The following is a 6163-nucleotide window of genomic DNA, read 5'->3' as shown; positions in this document are numbered from 1 at the left end:
TCAGAAATGAACACAGTGTTGTAAATCAACTATACTTCATTTAAAAAAACAGAGAACTCTTTTTCCAGACTCTACCACTGAGTGGTGCCAGCTTTGGCCCAACAGATAATGCCCGAGTTCTGAAACCTATTGAAATCACTGGAAGGAAGGCAGAGCAATTGGGAGAGAGCATGAGGTGCATAGACTGAACACCTACTGTGTGCTTCAGCAAACTGAATATATTTGCAATTCACTGTCACAAAGCACTAATTTTCTAATTGTTTACTAATCAGCACTAATTTTTTAAATATAAAAGCTCCTAGAAATCAATTAAAAAAAAGGCCAAAGACCCAAGTTAATAGTAGGAAAAATAAATGTACAGATATGGAACAGGAAATATTATCTCTCATACGTTTGAAAAGACGCTCATACTCAAAATAAAAGAAATTCATTTTAAAATTACAGTGAGAACCACCTCACACCCATTAGGATGGGTACTAAAGAAAAAAATACAGAAAATAACAAGTGTTGGCAAGGATGTGGAGAATTGCAACTCTTGTGCATGGTTAATGAGAATGTAAAATGGTGCAGCCACTATGAGAAACAATATGGCAGTTCCCCAAAAAATTAAAAATAGAATTACCATATGATCCAGTAATTCCACTTTCAAGTATATACCTGAAAGAAATGAAAGCAAGGTCTCAAAGAGATATTCGCACATCCATGATCATAGCATTATTCACAACAGCCAAAAGGAGGAAGCAGCTCAGATGTCCATCAACAGTTGAAAGGATAAACAAAATGTGGCATATAATACAATGGAATATTATTCAGCCTTGAAAAGGAAGGAAATTCTGACATATGCTACAACATGGTTGAACCTTGAATACATTACGCTAAGTGAAATAAGCCAGATACCAAAAGACAAATATTGTCTGATTCTACTTACATGAGGTCCCTAGAGTAGTCAGATTCATGGAGACAGAAGGTAGAATGGTGGTTACCAGGGACGAAGGGGTGGGGGAGAGTGTGGAGTTAGTGCTTAACGGGTACAGAGTTTAATTTTTGCAAGATGAAAGAAGTTCTGGAGATGGGTGGTGGTGATAGTTACACAACAATGTGAATGTGTTTAATACCACTGTACACTCAAAAAATGAGTAAGATGGTAAATTTTATTTATTTGTGTATTTCATGACAACAAAAAATTTTAAAAAATTACAATATGTCATTTTAACCTTCCCTATTGAAAAAGATCGCAAATTAGAAACCTTTGTTGGCAAAAGCTACATGAAACTAAGCACACTCATGTTTTGCTGCTGGGAGCATAAACATAAAATTTTAGGGGAGAACAATTTTTCAGTATCTGTGAAGATTAAAATTGCAATTACCTTTTGACCTTTTGGTCAAGGCATTCTGCTTCTAGGAAGATAGCTTACTCTCACATATGTGATTTGGCATACGATCAAGGTTTTTCATTGCAGCAGAAGATTGGAAAAACCTAAACGTCTATTGATAGGGGCTGGTAAAGTAAATTATTGCCATCCAATAGAATACACCAGAATAATATGCGAATGTTAGAATGAGGATACTCAGTACGTGTAGATACAGAACAATCTCCAGGGGAGTGGTTAGTGTGCAAAACTGCGTTATAGTATGCTAACACTTGTGTTTTATAATAAAACGAAAAAAAATATGGGTATAAGTTTTCATTTCGTTTTGCCTAAAATAACTTCAAGTGGTTAGTGTGCAAAACTGCGTTATAGTATGCTAACATTTGTGTTTTATAATAAAACGAAAAAAAATATGGGTATAAGTTTTCATTTCGTTTTGCCTAAAATAACTTCAAGTAGAGGCAAGAAACTGCTAACAGGTATCAGTGGTCACTCCAGTTATTTCTATGGGGGAAAATCAGACTGCTAGGGGGCAGGGTTGGGAGTGAGTTGCTTTCCACTATTTATCACCTTTACATTTTAAATTTAGTACCATGTGCAGGTATGATCTACTAAAATATTTTTAATTTAAAAAAAAAGGTTATAGTCCAGAAGGGAAGAAACAGACACTTTTGGCCCAAAGCTGTGTGCTGGGTGCTATGGGAAAAGAAAGGAAGGGTGTCTAGCCTAGCCCAAAGTCATCAGGGATGGCTTCTAGACAAATCACCCCTAAGAAAGAAATTTCTGCTATTGCATCAGGAATAGTTGCACACTTACCCCTGAGCATTGGTTTGTTTTTATCTCATGGACAGATCTGTAAATTAATGTACCAGTTAGGTTTACCTTTTCTCTTTGGCTGTTAAAAAAGCTACAAGCCAAACTTGTGACCCACACCATGCAAAGCGGGCAGAGTTCTATGGTAAGCATTTAGCATTTGCCTTGTACTGGGCTCCATTTTATATTCCTGCATTTGGTTTGCTTTTCCCCTGTTTGTAATGTTGGTCATCTTTCCTATTCTGTGCTTCCCTGTAAGCCACTCTACAGCCTTTTTGGTCTAAGTTGGGGTAAGTGGGTGAATGAAGAAAGACAGAGGGCAGGAGAGTTAAAAAGAGAGGATGGAGTTTATAGAGCAATGCCTGTCATTTTCCTTGGCTCCATCATGTAGATAAGTGAACACTCTAGTGCAGTGGTTCTCAAAGTGGGGTCCTCAGACCAGCAGCATCACTATCACCTGTGAGTTTGTTAGTCATGGGTTTCACTCAATCTACTAAATCAGAATCTCTGTGGACAAGGCCCAGGAAACTGCTTTGACATGCCCTCCAGATGATTTTTGTGCACAATAAAGTTTGAAAACCACAGGGAAGCCAAAGAAAAATTGATTTCTAAACATAAATACTTTCTATTTGCCCCACCATACCCATTTATTGGTCAAGATAAGTAATGCTAGCTACTGCAGTAAACAACTCCCAAAATTTCATTAGCTTAACACAATGAAGTTTTATATTTTGCTCACGTCACAGTCCAATATAGATCACTGTGGGGTGTTGAGAGCTGTTTTATTAATTGGTCCGGCAAACCAGCTTCTTTCATAATGAGGCTTTGCCATCTTCTAGGCCCTTGGACTCCTCCTCTGGATCCTCTGCATCCAAGAAGGCAGAGGAAGGAGGCAAGAGAGAGGCTTTAGTGCTGCTGTATCTGGAAGTAACACCTGTCACTTCTGCCCACAATTCCATTGGCCAAAAACCAGTCACATGGCCCACCTAACATGGGGTGGGGGGACTGGGAAATAGGGCGTGTCTGTGGTGTTAGGAGGAAAAGAAAATGGCTTTGGTGTACACACTGTTTGATCTCTGCCACACCCATGGGCCGAAGTGAATTTCAAACTCCACTTGTTATATTTTGGTTTTTGGTTTCATTTTCTAATCAAGTTTTATCTTCTCTTTTTTAACTTTAGCACTATGGGACTGAGAAACACTCTCGTTGTGATGGCCCTCCTGCTGTCTGGTAAGCACCCTCTGGCTTTATAAAGTCCTAGAATCCTCCCACTGTCTCCCGATGATCCTGACCTACAAGCTGGGGTTTGAGACTTGATGGGTTTTACTCACTTTCTATTCAGCGTTCACAATACCACATGCAAAAGACTTTCATGGAGAAGAAGGAAGTATCACAATCGAGAACAAGTATCTCAGCTGATGGCGGGCCCAGCCTGAGGTGGAGCCCTACACCTTCTGCCGTCTCACACCCGTGGTCCTGGATGCACAGAGGAGGGTAGACTGGCCTGTCCATCGGTGCCCAGGGAGCTGGGGGAGGGTCCCTACTGTGACACGCCTGAGGCTTAACTCTTCTGCTCCTCTGTTCCCACTTCTGGCATTCTCACACTTTTAGGAAATGGCTGACAGGCTTCTAAAAGTCTCCTTCCACTAGCGATCATTGTTTTTCTGGTTCCCTACCTTCCCTCTACCCCCCAAATCCACTGCCCTCCCCACCAGCCCGTGCCCATAGATCATAGTTGGCACTGATTACTGGGAGGATCAAGAAACCCAGCTCTGCTACCACCTGCTTCAGTGACCCTCAGCTAATTGTATCAGCTGATTTACCATCAAGCTAAGGGACTAAGCTTCAGGGCTCCTCACTTGCACAGCTTTTTCCAAGCCCCTCCGAGACCCCAGGAGGAGCCCTAACAGTGTGGTCCTGTGTCTTAAGCCTTAGTAAAATGTTCATTAATAAGATATTTTAACCACAATAAGTTAAGACCACTGTCTCTTTCCACTGCAACTTTTCGACTTTTCTCTCTATCACATTCTCCCCATGTTGAGTGGCACTGTAGTGGCCATGGGCATTTTGTTTTGTGTTCTGTATTCTTTTTCTGAAAGAGCTCTTCCCCCTCAAAAGAAATTTTAGAAGTGTCAGGCCTCACAAAACTCAGATCTTCCCTGTTTACTGCTCTCTTTGAGTTTCAGTTTCATCTGTAAACTGGGGTTGGCCGAGGTTCCTGCGGCCCTTCCTGCGACTGGGTGCCTTTAGTTTCTCCTGGCCCATCCCCTTCCTGCTGCCTGTTTTCCCCACCCTTAGCACCGAGAGGGAAGGCATCCGGTCCCGGTGTGGGGCAGACAGGGAGGGGGAGCCCAGCCTGCTGTTTGGCTACAACGGCACACAGGCTGCCCCTGACTAACTGGCCCGGCCACGAGCTTACCTCCTTCCGATAGCCACACACCAGGCCCTTGGCCACTGTCCTTGTCCCTGCTGTGGGTAAAAGGAGTCAGGCTACAAGGGAGAGATGCTCCCTCAGATTGATGTTGGCTGGGACAGGCCTTTTGTGGTGTGTTTTCTGTTTAGCACCTTGGAGCTTGTTGGGTCTGTGCTATAGATGAGCTGCCTGATCTATAGATGGGCTAACTGATCACTTTACTGACTTAGGTCATAACAGCAGCTTCCACCTCCCAGCACCAATATGACATGTTACTCTAGCTCTTGGGGAGGTAGAAGTTATGTGTGAGCAAGAGCAAGAGAGAAAGGGGATAAAACAAAGCTTTGCAGGACATTATCCAGCAAGAACCCCTTCCCATCCCACTTCTTATTTTATTTATTTGACAAATACACAGATGTAGTGCTTACTTTGTGCCAGGTACTGTTCTAAGCATTTTATAAATATTAACTCACTTAAACGTCATCATAACTCTCTGCTTTAGGTCTTGTTATGATTCCCCATTTTACAGCTGTGCAAACTAAAGCCCAGAGAGGTTAAGTAATTTGCCTAAGACAATATTGCTAAGAAGTGGCAGAGCTTGGATTCACACCCAGCGGTATAGATTCAGCCTCTCTTCACTTCACCTTGACATTATGCTGTTCCTCCTAACTCTTGCTAGGGAACTCTCCATAATACTAGGATTTGTCCCTTGGGGACTCAAACAACTTTGATAGATAAGGTGGCTTGTGCCTTAGCCAAGTTCACAAGTTCCCCACCAGGTACATCCTCTACCTTCCCAGCTGACACCTTAGCTGTCCCTAGAGCTCGGGCCCTGGCCCTTCTCATACAGTGACCAGCCCAGCTCTTATGACTTGGGAGAGAAGAAAGAAAAATGTCCTGGAAACAGTTTTTCAGAAAAGTCTGGATTGAGATACCATTCACCACCACCACCACCCCAAACTTTCTGACTCTGCACATGGAAAGTGAGAATAAAACTGAGAAACCTTATCAAAACTGAGTCCAGGTGTCACTTTTGCCCTTGCCTTGCATTTGAAACTGCTTGGATACTTCCTAAGCTCTAAAAAGAGAGTTATCAATATTGAAACTTTAAAAATAACTCCCCCAAATGGAAGTCATTTAAGCTTTATGGTGGTGAGAGAATAGTAGTTATATTTTTGGCAGTAGAAATTTAAAGTGGGATAGGAAAATGGTGACACCTGATTGGAAGATAACATTACCAATATTTAACACACGATTAAAAATAACAATAAAACAGATTTCATTCTTTTTTAAAGAATGAAAAAGTATCTTCTCAGGGCACATCTCTGCTTGCTGGGCTGGCAAGCAGTGACCTGCCCATAGGCAGGCATCCAAAGGGAGAAAGGAGATGCAATTGACCCAGATAATCCACAGCAAAAATGCAGGGCTGAATAATTCATTTGACAGCAGAGGTAAAACAGTACAGTGAAATAATTCTGTTTCTCCTTTTCCCTCCATATGTTTTGTGTCCTCCCCTAGTCATGGAAATCAGACATTATAGTTGCTGCCCTGGCCCATGAGGCGAAAA

Source organism: Eschrichtius robustus, chromosome 6 (assembly GCF_028021215.1).
Source record: "Eschrichtius robustus isolate mEscRob2 chromosome 6, mEscRob2.pri, whole genome shotgun sequence".
In the NCBI taxonomy this organism is placed as follows: Eukaryota; Metazoa; Chordata; class Mammalia; order Artiodactyla; family Eschrichtiidae; genus Eschrichtius; species Eschrichtius robustus.
The sequence above is the reverse complement of the archived record's forward strand: the minus strand, read 5'-3'. Positions refer to the sequence as shown.